At 36.3% G+C, this 17,331-nt stretch overlaps 1 long non-coding RNA gene and 1 pseudogene across 2 annotated transcripts in view; one reads left to right on the top strand and one right to left on the bottom strand.

The window, feature by feature from the left end:
- The window catches only part of LOC143234338 (5-hydroxytryptamine receptor pseudogene), a 31,321-nt pseudogene that overhangs the window by 9,446 nt on the left and 4,544 nt on the right, over positions 1-17,331 (top strand). The gene's annotated exons all lie outside the window — the stretch shown is intronic.
- LOC143234337 (uncharacterized) lies at positions 8,613-13,448 on the bottom strand. The gene is made up of 2 exons (XR_013018630.1): positions 13,262-13,448; positions 8,613-11,292 (listed from the first exon to the last, which is right to left on the bottom strand). It is a non-coding gene; the product is annotated as an uncharacterized LOC143234337 (long non-coding RNA).

Here is a 17,331-nt window from a genome sequence, read left to right on the forward strand (position 1 = left end):
AATGGTACGGTCTGAGTGTTCCGTTCATAACGTTCAATCCAGGGAAAACTTTGAGAGGTTTTGTTGTTATCGACTAGAACAGACATATCTTTCTGGATTTTCTTTTAGCAGATAGATTGACCAATTACGGGCCAAGGTAAAACAACACTAAAGACAGCTCGAGCTGTTCCAAATTCTGTTACTCGAATTTTGTAACGAGGCCTTTGGATTTTAGGGTAATACACGTGTTATGTTTGAATCTTCTTTCACCGGCGTTTTTAAAACCACACGCACATAGACTGCTCTCTCTGAGTTCGTTACAAGCATATTAAAGTAAAATGAGCACGTTCAGTTGTGACAGAAGAGAGAATTTCTTTTATATCGTGTTCTAATTTTTGTGCAATTTTATGAACTTTTTCAATTTATTTATATAAACGATGTTTGTTTAGAATTTCACGCAAAGCTACGCGAGGGCTAGCCACGCTATCCGTCCCAAATTTAGCGGTGACAGACTAGAGAAAAGACAGCTAGTCATCACCATCCATCGCCAGCTCGTGGACCATTATTTTACCAACGAATAGTAGACTTAGTCAGTGGTAAAAAAACAAGAAACAACTGGCTGTGTTAATTATATAAGTTACTATAGTGAGCAAACCGTTGTCATTAATATTTGTTTTTCAGCAAATGTATTCCGTTATCCTATTTTTGATGCGAAAGTAAAATTTAACCTTTGTCTGAGTGACCACACGAGCCTCAAGATCGCGTGTTTGTTTTGTTTTTGAATTTCGCGCAAAGTTTGTTTGTCTTTTGAATTTCGCACAAAGCTACTCGAGGGCTATCTGTGCTAGCCGTCCCTAATTTAGTAGTGTAAGACTAGAGGGAAGGCAGCTAGTCATCACCACCCACCGCCAACTCTTGGGCTATTCTTTTACCAACGAATAGTGGGATTGACTGTAACATAACGCCCCCACGGCTGAAAGGGCGTGCATGTTTGGTGCGATGGGGATTCGAACCCGCGACCCTCAGATTACGAGTCGAGTACCTCAACTACCTGGTCATGCCGGGCCAGCAGGATCACGTGTTGTTTCTCATTTAACTAGGAATGACTGAAGGCCGATCTTGTGAGATGAGATCTGATTGTAAGTTAATCTCGCATTAGTACAATCATTCTTAAAATCTGTTTAACCTTAACGGCTAACAAAAAAGAATGAAATAACAAATTCAGTGGAAGACTCGTTTCGTTTTGCATAGTTTTGTCAAATGGCTACGTTTTAAGCTTCTTAAAACTAATGGAATTCAATTTTTAACTATTAATGAAGGAAACCCAAACAATCAAATTACCAGCAGTAGCAAACGATTTCACAGGCGTGCACGTTCTAGACGTCATGCGTTTAACCAAATTCGTTGTTGGTTTTGCATAATTTTGTTTTTGTTTGCTTTAAGGTAACTTTTTATCAGTAAATAGCTCATCAGAAGCAAACACTCAGCTTGAGGTACTACACAAATACAGATAATTAATAATTAATTCAGGCGTGAGAAATAATTATTGTTTTCAGTTCATCATCATCTGCCACTCGATTCCTTAAGGAACATAGGGCCGCAATCACTGCGGTTTCCGTAACAGGTTTTTAAAAGAGTAGGTTGTTAGCCCACTGCACCTAGCCGTCCCTAATTCAGTAGTGTAAGACTAGAGGGAAGGCAGCTAGTCATCACCACCCACCGCCAACTCTTGGGCTACTCTTTTACCAACGAATAGTGGGATTGACCGTTACATTATAACGCCCCCACGGCTGGGAGGGCGAGCATGTTTGGCGCGACGCGGATGCGAACTCGCGACCCTCAGATTACGAGTCGCATGCCTTAACGCGCTCGGCCATTTGTTTTCAGTTGGTGTATCCGAAAAACAGCGAGCTAGGGTGTTAATCGCTTCCACAATAATTAATTTATGCTAACTGAAAGAGAACGTACTGAGGATATTGTAAAACAAGACTTTGACGCCCCCCCGTAAAAACACAAAAAGAAAGCTGTTATTTTCATCATATTGTAGTTATTCCATTACAACAAAATTTTTTTCAAAATGTGTGATAAGTAGATTGAAGTTTGTTTGTTTTGAATTTCGCGCAAAGCTACTCGAGGGCTATCTGCGCTAGCCGTCCCTAATTTAGCAGTGTAAGACTAGAGGGAAGGCAGCTAGTCATCACCACCCACCGCCAATTCTTGGGCTACTCTTTTACCAACGAATAGTGGGATTGACCGTCACATTATAACGCCCTCACGACTGGGAGGGCGAGCATGTTTCGCGCGTCTCGGGCGCGAACCCGCGACCCTCAGATAACGAAGTGCACGCCTTAACGCTCTAGGCCATGCCAGGCCTTAGATTGAAGTTAGGAGGAGTGTTAATCTGTCTTCTTCTCTTAACATTTGAAGAACGGTTTATTTTAACAGCTTTGTCATTCAATTGTTAATCTAGCTTTTTTATTAACACATCATAAACAAATTGTCTTAAACAATCGAGAAAATGAGTTGTGTTTTTCAGATAATTGAGAAATAAGAACTTGTTGATGAGTTTGTGAATGCTGCATTAATCACCTACAGTAACTGGGACCAGAAAGATGATCAGTTACAGTAAACTCACTTAGCGGACCAACTATCACATTGGACTTTTATAAACTCACCACACATAGCTCGATAGATGATCCATCCGTCATTATAGTAAAGTGACTTTGTAGACACCTTTCATAAACTACTGCATCTGACTTTCATAAACTTAACTTGAAAGGTCATCCATCCATCAGTTATAGTAAAACGACTTAGAAGACATTCATCAACATCATACACGTGCTCTGAAAGATGTTATCTTCGTAGACGACTGTAGGTGACTTGGAAACGTTACTTCGTCAAATGCTACAGGATGCTTCTTACTATTTTATTCACTAGTTACTTTATCTACATTGGTAGATACTATGATAACCAAACATGTTTCAAGTGGAATATGACACATTATTCAACCAGTTATTATTGTGAAACACGTTTTAACCGAAGTTATCCATATAGTTGTTTTCATCCAACCACCACCAATCGATTGCTTACAATTTTATACTTGAGAAACAAAAATGAAAGCACCTTTTACTTTTTTAAAGGAATCTTCTGTGTCACATTAGCAGCAAACTGAAATATTTTTTGTTTACACTTTTATTGTATTATAATTATAATAACAATTTCCGATCTAGAAGTTGAATATGTATCGTGAAACTTCTTGTTTTAACTAGGTCATCCACATTTAAATACAGTTTTCTTACGTGCCATCACTTCTCTACACAAAGACACAGATGTTTAGGGACAAATACTGGTGTTAGTATGGTCTGTAGGTACTGCAGTATATAGAGGTGAAAATAATATGCCGTTCATGAATTACAACGTGTAATATAGTATGTGATTTAGATTTTCCTCTAAATATCATAACAGCAAATTGGTACACGTTGGACGTCGTTAGTAAGACCAAAAAAACAAAAGGATTTTTTTTCTCATTAAATCTTCTGGTTAGATCATTGTATTCAAAGAGAGGTAACGAGTATTGAGTATATAAATGAACGCACTGCGTTATAAGCAGTTTTCGAATTCTTTGGTGGCTGAAGTTTCTTGTCGTTTGAGGAGGAACGCGCATACCTCGTTGTCAGGGTAACAAACCAGCCTTGCGTCGTTAACTGTACGTAGCTTACATAGCGTTTCGTAAATTCTCCACAAATCTGTTCATTTCTTGCCTGAAAATCGAGTACACTGTTTTGTTGTTTTGTTTTTATCGGACTTTGCATAATTATAAAAAAAGATTGTGAGATTTGTAATCGTGGAAGTTAAATAAAGGCCTTGATTTTTATCCGTTATATTTGAATCATAAAACAACATTGAATATCCTTCCTTCAAATGTATGGTTCTTCTATTCAAAATTAGTTGCACTCGAAAATATCAGACTCGTTGTTTGTGGACAAACACCCTACAAGTCGAGTACAGGTGTTTCAACCAGCAACGTAAAACTTTTTATATTTTGTTTTCAGTATTTTGAAGTGCGCGTATAAATTATTTTAGATGGTCAAAGAAGATATATTTTTGATTATTTGATATATAAAACAATACTTTGTTCCGGAGAAAAGCCACATTGGGCTACATGATGTGTCCACCACGCGGAATTGAACCCCCGATTTTATCATTGTATGTCCGTAAACCTACCTTGTTATATAAAGTGACATTTTTATACATATATTGAAGGGGTGTTTCTTAGCCTGAAGTTGAATACAAAATTACACAATAGGCGCTCTGTGCTCTTTCTCCACTACGGGTATCAAAACCCGGTTTCTATCATTGTAAGTCCACAGAAGTTCCGCTGTCTTACTGGAGGGCTGAATAAAACGTACTAGAAATTTAGATGTCGTTTTGAATTCAGTAAAACCTTTTTTTTTTGATGTCCTGATGAATATGGAAGAAAATCAAGAAATTACGACTGACCCTTACATATAAAACTATCAAAGTACAACTGACCCTTACATATAAAACTATCAAAGTACAACTGACCCTTACATATAAAACTACCAAATTACGACTGACCCTTACATATAAAGCTACCAAATTACGACTGACCCTTACATATAAAACTACCAAAGTACGACTGACCCTTACATATAAAACTACCAAATTACGACTGACCATTACATATAAAACTATCAAAGTACGACTGACCCTTACATATAAAACTACCAAATTACGACTGACCATTACATATAAAACTATCAAATTACGACTGACCCTTACATATAAAACTACCAAATTACGACTGACCCTAACATATAAAGCTACCAAATTACGACTGACCATTATATAAAACTATAAAACTATGACCCTTAATATAAAGCTACGACTGACCCTTACATATAAAGCTACCAAATTACGACTGACCATTACATATAAAACAACCAAATTACGACTGACCATTACATATAAAACAACCAAATTACGACTGACCATTACATATAAAACAACCAAATTACGACTGACCATTACATATAAAACTACCAAAGTACGACTGACCCTTACATATAAAACTATCAAAGTACGACTGACCCTTACATATAAAACTACCAAATTACGACTGACCATTACATATAAAACAACCAAATTACGACTGACCCTTACATATAAAGCTACCAAATTACGACTGACCATTACATACAAAACAACCAAATTACGACTGACCCTTACATATAAAACTATCAAAGTACGACTGAACCTTACATATAAAACTATCAAAGTACGACTGACCCTTACATATAAAACTACCAAATTACGACTGACCCTTACATATAAAGCTACCAAATTACGACTGACCCTTACATATAAAGCTACCAAATTACGACTGACCCTTACATATAAAACTATCAAAGTACCACTGACCTTTCCATATAAAACTATCAAAGTACGACTGACCCTTACATATAAAGCTACCAAAGTACGACTGACCCTTACATATAAAGCTACCAAAGTACGACTGACCCTTACATATAAAACTATCAAAGTACGACTGACCATTACATATAAAACTATCAAATTACGACTGACCATTACATATAAAACAACCAAATTACGACTGACCATTACATATAAAACTATCAAAGTACGATGACCCTTACATATAAAACTATCAAATTACGACTGACCCTTACATATAAAACTACCAAATTACGACTGACCCTTACATATAAAACTACCAAAGTACGACTGACCCTTACATATAAAACTATCAAAGTACGACTGACCCTTACATATAAAACTACCAAATTACGACTGACCCTTACATATAAAGCTACCAAATTACGACTGATCCTTACATATAAAACTATAAAAGTACGACTGACCCTTACATATAAAACTATCAAAGTACCACTGACCTTTCCATATAAAACTATCAAAGTACCACTGACCTTTCCATATAAAACTATCAAAGTACCACTGACCTTTCCATATAAAGCTATCAAAGTACCACTGACCTTTCCATATAAAGCTACCAAAGTACGACTGACCCTTACATATAAAACTATCAAAGTACGACTGACCCTTACATATAAAACTACCAAATTACGACTGACCATTACATACAAAACAACCAAATTACGACTGACCCTTACATATAAAGCTACCAAATTACGACTGACCCTTACATATAAAGCTACCAAATTACGACTGACCCTTACATATAAAACTATAAAAGTACGACTGACCCTTACATATAAAACTATCAAATTACGACTGACCCTTACATATAAAACTACCAAATTACGACTGACCCTTACATATAAAGCTACCAAAGTACGACTGACCCTTACATATAAAACTATCAAAGTACGACTGAACCTTACATATAAAACTATCAAAGTACGACTGACCCTTATATATAAAGCTTCCAAATTGCGACTGACCTTTTCATATAAAACTATCAAAGTGTGACATATGTTTATATAGAACTAAATATTCTCGTATGTTTTATGTGAAGACTATATGTTGTAGTAACAGACACAGAATTTATTAGAATAAATACATTATTTTATTAAAAAAGGGTTTCTTTTGGTTAACTGTCATCATTTACGTAACGAGTTAGGACTAAACATTGTTAAAGAAGCACAAACAGAAGAAACATTATTGAATGTTAATAAAACATTTTACGGTTACGAGTAGAGAGAGCGCCTTAATCACCTGAGCAATTAAATAACCTGGAGAACAGCGGGTTTCAATCCCGGTCGCACCAAACATGCTCGCCCTTTCAGCCGTGGGGACGTTATTATGTTTTGGTTAATCCAACTATTTGTTGTTAAAAGAGTAGCCCGAGAGTTGGTGGCAAGTGGTGATGACTAGCTGCCTTCCCTCTAGTCTTACACTTCAAAATTAGGGACGACTAGCGCAGATAGCCCTCGTGTAGCTTTGCGGTTTTATTTTTAATTTCGTGCAAAGCTACTCTGTGCTAGCCGTCCATAATTTAGCAGTCTAAGACTAGAGGGAAGGCAGCTAGTCCTCACCACCCACCGCCAACTTTTGGACTACTCTTATACCAACGGATAGTGGGATTGATTGTCACGTTATAACGACTCCACGGCTGAAAGGGCAAGCATGTTTTGTGCGACCGAGATTCGAACCCGCGACACTTAAATTATGAGTCGAACCCCTTAACCCACCTGGCCATGCTGGGCCGTGTAGCTTCGCGTGAAATTCAAAAACCAAACAAATCTTTAATTTTTCGGATTTGTACTATCGAAGAGCGATACGTTTTTGAAGAGTAGGCAAACGAAAACGTTTAAATAATAATTTAGATTTATATTCGTAACATGCCCTCGGTGACATAGCTGTATGTCTGCGGACGTACATTGCAAGAAATCGGGTTTCAATACCCGTGGTGGGCAGAGCGCAGATAGCCCATTGTGTAGCTTTGTGCTAAATTACAAATAAAACTTTGCAACGTTTTCTAAAGTGAATATAATATGAACTTGCTTAAGAATATGATTGGTTAAATTGAATTAAATAAGGTTAATCATAAAATTAAAATAAATAATTATAAACAACAGTTTAAAATTTTACTAAAGCCATATTGCTTCAACTTTAAAAGGACATTCTACACGTACAAGTTCTATAGTTTGTTGTGTAGTTTTACCCCTGTCCGTCGCATTGCTTCACTGTTTGGTTGAGTTTGTTTTGAATTTCGCGCAAAGCTACAAGGGGGCTATCTGCGCTAGCCGTCCCTAATTTAACAGTGTAAGATTGGAGGGAAGGCAGCTAGTCATCACCACCCACTGCTAATTCTTGGACTACTCTTTTACCAACGTATAGTGAGATTGACCGTCACTTATAACGCCCCCACGGTTGAAAGGGCGAGCATCTTTGGTGTGGCGGGGATTCGAACCCGGGATTCTCAGATTACGAGTCGAATGCCTTAACTCACCTGGTATAAAATAAAATGTATGTCTTGTAAGTAACTCCTGAAGATGACATGGATCACGTTGAAAATTATACACATAAAATGTAATTTTAAAATGGAAGCCATAGGACATTAAAAAAGTTTTAAATTTTATAAATATGAAACGCTTTTTATTATTTATTGTCATTTTAAGTATTATACAAGTGCCGGTAATTTATATATACGGTTAAATGTATTTCGATTAATACATTTTTAACTTTAACTAATTTACTTTTATTTCGTTTTCTTTTATTTATTTATTTTTTGTCCTAAAATCTCGTGTAGATTAATACGTTAGAGTAATAATATGTAATAATACGTAATAATATGTAATAATATGTAAAACAAGTATTTTAAACCTGTTGGAGATAAAATTAGAAACCTTATATCAGTTTACTCTTTACTTATTTTCGTACCTTAGTGTTTCGATTTACAAACGATGTCATTCCTGCCTTGGGGGGTTTCGGTTTACAAACAATGTCATTCCTTCCTTGGGGGGTTTCGGTTTACAAACAATGTCATTCCTGCCTTGGGGGTTTCGGTTTACAAACAATGTCATTTTCTTTATACTACAGTTTTACTGAGGTGCCTAATATGACAAGCAAATTAATGGATGAATAATATACATATTGGAACAAATATAAATGGATACTAATTGACGCTATTATTTATTATTATTTATACAATCTCAACATGAAAAGTGTATTAACATTTTACAAACACGAGTATTCAGCACATATGTTGAATATGTTATACAGAAACGATTCTGGAACCTCGTCACATCATCATGGTCCACGTCGAATCTTCCTGTCATAATATACCTAACGACCGTGGTGTTTTGACAATAGCCCTACAGCGCGACTTCAGTTGTAAAGAGCTCGCTTGTATGGCTCTCACGTCTACACTACATCCTTGCAAACGTTCCATCATCCATCCATTGTACGATAACTACTGTTTCCCAGTACCTTTTTGATGGCACAGAAGTTCGAAGATGACTCGACCGGTATATTGTTCCATTCGCCAGCTGCTTATGTGACAGTTGAACAGACGTGTCTTGTCACTTTTATCACCCTTCAAGACGTGCTTCATGCTTAATTACATGGAGGATCTTTCACTGGAGCACGTGAAAGACTTTGTTCTATATTTATTTATTTTCCAATTTTTACTGAGAAGAAAAAATATTTTGATCTCGTTCATTTGTATCCCCGATCTGACGCGTCTTTCTGATTTTAGTATGTGAATACTCTGCGTCGAAGGGACTTTTATATACATTTCCAAAAACAGACAGTTTTCGGTATTCTCACACTAGCTACGAAATGTCGAACAATACCAAAATGTACAGATCTGACATATGCATTTCCACTGCAACTTTATTTGTGTTAGGTACGATTGTCAGTGACTTGATGAGTTACGTATTCACAATTGTTTTAATGTAACGTACTGGATTCCTGGTATTTAATAAACGGTGTATAATATACCAATACGTAAGATACAAAACATTTTAAAATAAACCATAAAGTGTTGTTGAAAATCTTGATTTTGGTTGTCAAATACCAACATATTCAATCATTTTAAGGTGGTGTCGTCAAGTGACTCAACGGTAAGCAAAAAGGCTTATAACACCCAAATTAGGGTTGCCATCCACGTTCTGGATACAGCGTACATAACACAACTTGACGTTAAAACTTGTTTTTGTTTTTTTAATTTCGCGCAAAGCTACACGAGGGCTATCTGCGCTAGCCGTCCATGATTTAGCAGTGTAAGACTAGAGGGAAGGCAGCAAGTCATCATCACCCACCGCCAACTCTTGGGCTTCTCTTTTTCCAACGAATAGTGGAATTGACCGTCACATTATAACGCCCCCACTGCTAAAGGGGCGAGCATGTTTGACGTGACGGGGTTCAAACTTGCGACCCTCAGATTACGAGTCGAACGCCTTAACCCACCTGGCCATGCCGGGGCCTACGTTAAAACTAAAACAAATAGTTCGAGATGTTAAAGTTCTTCAATAGAATTTTATTACAAATGATCAGAAGCCTAAAACAGCCTCAACGTAAGAAGTGGGTTTCTCATCATTTTTGTGTGTGTGTGTGTGTGTGTAATGTTATCAGAGATAACACCAGTATCTTCCCGGTGAGAGGATTGAGGTTGGGACAAGACGAGACATTTAAGGAGCTGAATGCTGATGGTGCACATAAAAATAAAGATGGACATTCGCATAATTGGGGGCCTTAATTTATTTCCCTCATAATCGTAGCTACAACTTGGGCCCTATTTGACTCTGCCCCCTCCGTAATTTTAGAGGATGTGAGGGCGTATTTACGTCCCTAGAAACTGCACTCCACGTTTTGTGGGTACAGATATGGTTGTATTTAGGAAGTGGACCAGCCTCAACAGTAAGGGAAGGAAAGGCACATTTTGGAGTAACTTAAATCCCAGCAAGCCTCTCCTTGCTGTCACCCCTAGAAACTGCCCTCCACGTTTTGTGGGTACAGATATGGTTGTATTTAGGAAGTGGACCAGCCTCAACAGTAAGGGAAGGAAAGGCACATTTTGGAGTAACTTAAATCCCAGCAAGCCTCTCCTTGCTGTCACCCCTAGAAACTGCCCTCCACGTTTTGTGGGTACAGATATGGTTGTATTTAGGAAGTGGACCAGCCTCAACAGTAAGGGAAGGAAAGGCACATTTTGGAGTAACTTAAATCCCAGCAAGCCTCTCCTTGCTGTCACCCCTATTTATAAAAAGGTTATTATAATCTTTATTTTCCCTCTCTGAACGTTTCTTTTACCGTCTGACACTTCCGTTTCTTTTTAATAATTAATTTTTAGCTATCCATCAATATGTTCATGACTGTTGAACAAGAGAACTTGTGTATCATTATCCGTCATAAATGTAATAATTACCCGGCATGGCCAGGTGGGTTAAGGCGTTCGATTCGTAATCCGATTGTCTCAGGTTCGAATCCCGGTCGCACCAAACATGCTCGCCCTTTCAGCCATGGGGATGTTATAACGTGATCCCACTATTCTTTGGTAAAAGAGTAGCCAAAGAGTTGGCGATGGGTGGTGACGACTAACTGCCTTCCCTCTAGTTTTACCCTGCTAAATTAGGGACAGCTAGCACAGATAGCCCTCGTGCATCTTTACTCGAAATAAAAAACAAAACAAAAAAATGTAGTAATTTGATTCTCGTTAATCGCACGTTCGTATCAGTATTTAATTCATCGGCTGATGTCATCCATAGTCGTTACTGTTAATAAAAGACATGAAGAAATAGAAAAAGGTAACTTCTTCTGTTTCGCAGCTAGTGGAGTTGGTTGACGCTGTTCAAGAAAAAGCAAACAAACAGGTCTTGATGTTAATACAATAAGAACGTGTACCAATAAAAACTTGAAATTCGAGTTTTAATTTTTACAAATCAATTAAAATATCCTAACAAAACAATTTTAAAATCAGAAACAAATATTTTAAGTCATGGCTAAAACATTATTAATCTGTAAATGTTACAATAAATGTATCACTATTTTTATCTTTAATCATTGCTCATACGTTTGAGTTATATTCAGGTGGAAATTCGCATTAACTTTATAGCTATATTGGATAGGTCCTCTAGATAAGAGAAAACTTTATATATTAATTTTGAAGTGATACTAAATCTCTAACTAAGTGAGTCGATAAAGTGAAATGTAACATGAAATGTAATATAATACAAAATAAATAATCCGTATTAAACCTAAACATAAAAAACATGTATGGAAATAAAAATTAATTTATAGAAATGAGAAATAGATATTTTAAATTTAAAACTCAGGTATTACCAACTTAAATGTTACGTTAAGTTTAGCATTATTTTAACTTTTATGAGTTGCTTATATATTACTGTTATATACTCGGGTAAAATTATCATAAACTTTAGAACTGTAGTGTACAGACTTGCTACATAATAGAAGATTAACTGAAGATATTTATTAATGATTAATACCAAACTTCTTACTGAGTTGATGTAGAAGGAAATAATAAGACTGGAAGCACAGTGTAATATGACATGAACAAATACAAATACTGTGTGAACTTGTCACTTACATTAGATAAATGTCTTTGGAAGTTCACGGGACTGGAGACTGCGTTACAGATCGTACTGACTAAACCAAACATTCCTCAACACTAAAAAAAGCAAAACTCACTTACCTATGGCGACTTGTGCTAACACGTGTCTGGTCATACTCATTACAACTTAAAATTTGGTGAATTAGCTTCACCCGTTTCTGTCCAATCAGAAACGAAGAACACAGTGAAGTAGCATCCATTTGTTTCTACTCTGACTTCTTGAGGAATGGAAAACATGGTGAACTAGCAGCAATATGTTTCTACCCTGACCTCTTCAGGAATGGAAAACATGGTGGACTAGCATCCATTTGTTTCTACCCTGACCTCTTCAGGAATGGAAAACATGGTGGACTAGTGGAAAACATGGTGGACTAGCAGCAATATGTTTCTACCCTGACCTCTTCAGGAATGGAAAACATGGTGGACCATCCATTTGCACCTGATATGGAAAACATGGTGGACTAGCATCGTGACCTCTTCAGGAATGGAAAACATGGTGGACTAGCATCCATTTGTTTCTACCCTGACCTCTTCAGGAATGGAAAACGGTAAATATGTGCCAGCATTTATTTTCACCCTCTGATTCTTAAACGGATAACTGGGTGAATAAGCAATCATTTGTTTTTACTTATTTGGAAACGCAGAACAGGATGAACTAACAATCACTGTTACCACACTCTTTGATGCAAAGACCTTTAGAATTTCTACATTTGAAACTAAAGTAATGTACATTGAATTCTTTATTACTCGTTTTATCATGTATTTAAAGATACCGTTGTTTAACTCAGTTATGTTGAAAATTGGTGCATCCATTTTCTGTTCGTACGCTACGTAACACATTGATATCGTTGTATAAACAGGAGTACGACTGCTGAGAACTTGTTAACTTAAGAGGGTTCTTCAGTATATTTCATAGTAGGTTAGTATTATTAGAGATAAAATCCTCAAGTCTACAGAGATAAGGACTCATAACTCCTGTATTGACTGACACCTAGAAAATTGAAATAATAAATTGTGAGGGGAAAATATCTTCTTATGCGAAAGCGATCGTTCTAGGTGATATCCCAGAGAGTCTCCACAGAAAGCATTTGAAAGGATTTATTTTTCTATAGAATTTCAGATTTAGGTTTTAGTGTTCTGGGAATAAAAGACGTTAAGTCGGCACAGACTTTATTAGACGCTTACCACATGGCTTCTTTGTCCATCTAGGCTACTGCTAGCATTGCCGGCGTCAATGGTCTTGTTAGCGTCAAGCGTTCTTCAGAAAGAAAAAATAAATTTAAACTTGTGTTGAAGAGAGTAGATGAGAACAGAAAAGAAAATCTGTATCCCGATTGGATGTGATCCAAACACCAAAGCTTTTGTGTAATCTGTCAGCATAAACTAAGAAAAGGAACACTGGTACAATAGAAATTTCAGTGATGTCGAGAAAACCCACTTGTAGAGAAAAATATATGTAAAAACGGCTCGTTTGAGTTGAGAAAATATTTTAAGTAGAGGAGCGAGCAACGTTTCGACCTTCTTCGGTCATCGTCAAGTTCACAAAGAAAGGAAGAGGTAACTGACCGGAAGCTGACCACATGTTTGAAAGACGTTGTGTAACTGAGTGTCAGAATGTAGAGAGCGGTGTTAGATATTTTAATATATAATTTTATATTATTTATTTTATTACTATTATTTATTATATTATTTTTAATATAGATATAAAGGTGTTCCTTTGTATTGGTTTATTTTGGGCTTAAGTTGTTGTATAAGTAAGGCTTCTTTAATTTTGCGTTTGTTTATGTTTGTTTCTTTATTTAGTATTTGAGTGTTTTCTATGGTTATGTTGTGTTTATTTGACTTGCAGTGTTCGAAAACGTGTGAAGGTGACTTTTTATGTTCTTTGAATCTGGTTTCCATTTTTCTACTTGTTTCTCCAATATAGAAGTCGTGGCAGTTATCACATTGTATTTTATAAATAATGTTGGTGTGGTGTTTGTCAGTGTAGTTTTTACATAGTATAGACCTCAGTTTTGTGCCTGGTTTTTGAATATATTTGGTATTAACTGGAATGTCATATTTTGTTACTAATTTTTGCCAAATGTTGGTTATTTGTTTGCTGATGTCAGGAATATATGGTATACAGCAGTATATGGTTTCGTGGTTTTTTGATTCGTGAGCTGTATTTACTTTAGTTGGTTGATTTTGCTTTCTGTGTAGGTGTGTGCTTATAATGTTTTCTACGGTTTGTGGAGGAAACTTATGATGTTGATGAAGTATTGTTTTATTTTGTCTAATTCATCGTTAATTTTATCTGATGAGCGTAGTTTTATGGCTGTGTTTATTTTGTTTCTTAGTATGTTGAATTTTTGTTTTGTTTCATGTGCCGAGTCCCAAGGAATGTATAGTCCAGTATGGGTGATTTTTCGGTGGATTTCTGTTTTAAATTGTGTATCGGTTCTTGTAATTTTGAGGTTAAGAAATGATATTTGATTGCTTTTTTCTTGTTCACATGTGAAGTTGATGTTGGGATGTATAGCGTTAATGTGATTGAAAAAATTAAGTGTGTGTTCTGTAGATGTGAATCCCGCAACCGCGTCATCTACATATCTGTACCAGTATAACACATCAACCACTATACATCCACCACATCTACATAACACACACTTATTTTTTTCAAATCACATTAACTCTATACATCCCAACATCAACTTTACATGTGAACAAGAAGAAAGCAATCAAATATCATTTCTTAACCTCAAAATTTAAAACAGAAATCCACCGAAAAATCACCCATACTAGACTATACATTCCTATACAAGTCAAATAAACACGACATAATCGTAGAAAACACCCAAATACTAAATAAAGAAACAAACATAAACAAACGCAAAATTAAAGAAGCCTTACTTATACAACAACTTAAACCCAAAATAAACCAATACAAAGGAACATCTTTATACTTCTATTAAAAATAATATAATAAATAATAATTATAAAATAAATAATATAAAATTATATATTCAAATATCTAAGCACGCCATCTACATTCCGACACTCAGTTACACAACCCCTTTCAAACATGTGGTCAGCTTCCGGTCGGTTACCTCTTCCTTTCTTTGTGAACCTGACGATGACCGAATAAAGTCGAAATGTTGTTCGCTCCTCTACGTAAAAAAATTTCTCAACCCAAACGAGCCGTTTTTACATATATACGACAGCAATTTGTTTGTTTCTGTTTTACATACAAAGCTACACAGTGGTTATCTGTGCTGTGCTTGCTTACTACGGGGATTAAACCTCGAAGTTTAGGACTATGTGTCCTCAAACATAGCGCTGAGCCATCGATGGATTACCGTAATCCTATTGCCTTTCTATGCATAACACTTACAAATAGTTTTGTACAATTTTCCCTTCTACAGTATACCGAAAAAAGTAAGCCTCTGAAAATTAGTCTGGCAGTGATTGCAAGAGTCAAAATATATGAATAATAAATAAAACATTTATGGGATCGTGGCTGATTCAGTACATTGTATATAGTCTGTGACGCAGAGGCCTAATGCACTCTTTGATCGGCCATACCCTCTACTTTGGACTGCAATTTCGCCTGTTCACAGTTCATCAGCTCAGCTTGGTTTAGCAAATTAAACAATTATTATAAGAAGTCTAATGGTACCTAAGTGTATATAAAAGTATGAGAGTTTGAGTCCGTTTATCTTTACTATAAAATAACCTATATTAATTTAGGTCTGTGAATAATATCATAACATTGCATCTGTTTTGTTGTACAGTGGACCAAAGTTCATCCTTATTCATTCAAATTCCGTTTATGGTAAAGGATATATATTTTTAAATCCGTGAAAAGAGGAAGAAATAGTAATAAGAGAGACTGATCATATATTTCATGAAATACCTTAGGAGCTTAGCTCTAGAACGTACCTGTGAGGTTCTGGTTTAGTCGGTGTGTCATTGGTCTGTGTCTTTATTTTATAGTTTTATAGGAACATTCTGTTGAAATATGCACACACACACACACACACACTAAAAAAGAAACAACACAAAACATAGTTGTACGTAGCATTTGACATAAATAGTATACTATACCGGTTTTTGGAACATATTACTGGGCACGTTTCTCATTCTGGTTGACTTCTGAAATTAAAAGATGCAGATGACGTCCCTAAAACAACGTTTGTTTGCAGTTAAACACAAAGCAACACAAAGGGCTATCTGTGCTCTGCACACCACGAGTATCGTAACGTGGTTTATAGCAGTGTAAGTCTACAGATGTACCACTGCGCCACTGAGGGACAACTGAAATATATTACTCACTTAGTAAATAGCGTACATTTTTGTATCCTAAAGACGGCTGGTATGGGTATTAAAACTTTAATTAAAATAAAATACAGAACAACGTTTCAACCATCTTAGGTCATCTTCGAATTAACAAAGACAGTTTACATACCCGCTGTCTTTAGAATTCATTTTTACTTCAAGTGGGTTTTCGTTGTCAATAACGCAGATTTTTGCTTATTCCTTCTGGAAAACACTGCTAACCAGGTTTAAATAACTGGTAAGCAACGCAAAGATGGTTGGTCCATTGGAAGTTTTATTTGTTTGTTTGTTTTGAATTTCGCGCAAAGCTACTCAAGGGCTATCTGCGCTAGCCGTCCCTAATTTAGTAGTGTAAGACTAGAGGGAAGGCAGCTATTCATCACCATTCACCGCCAACTCTTGTGTTACTCTTTTACCAACGAATAGTGGGATTGACTGTCACATTTAAACGCCCTCATGGCTGAAAGGGCTGGACGTTTTGTGTTTAACAACATAAACAAACCAACTAACAAGTAGGTCTCTCTGGGAAACTTTTTGGACATCGAGGGCAACACCACTTACAAATACACAACTTGTCGTTGTTTCTCATCTCTATTATCGTTCAGGGACGTTTCGTAACATTGAAAATTCAAGAGCAGAATTATCTGGTCAAAACGTAAGTCTATACATCTCTTTACGTCGCCTGCATGGTTAATTTATCAAAACGTAAGTTTATATAACTCTTCACGTCGCCTATATTGTTAATTATAACAGATTATATGCGCATAATCCAAACACTTTACTTCACCCATAGGATCCCTCAGTGGGATAGCGATAAGTCCTTTGATTTCCAGTGCTAAAACCAGAGGTTCGATTTCCCTCATTGACTTTTCAATAACAAATCACACACACACACCACCACCTAGCGGAAGTTTGGTACAAGCTGTATGTACTCAAAC

The sequence above is a fragment of the Tachypleus tridentatus genome, chromosome 12 (genome assembly GCF_004210375.1).
Source record: "Tachypleus tridentatus isolate NWPU-2018 chromosome 12, ASM421037v1, whole genome shotgun sequence".
In the NCBI taxonomy this organism is placed as follows: Eukaryota; Metazoa; Arthropoda; class Merostomata; order Xiphosura; family Limulidae; genus Tachypleus; species Tachypleus tridentatus.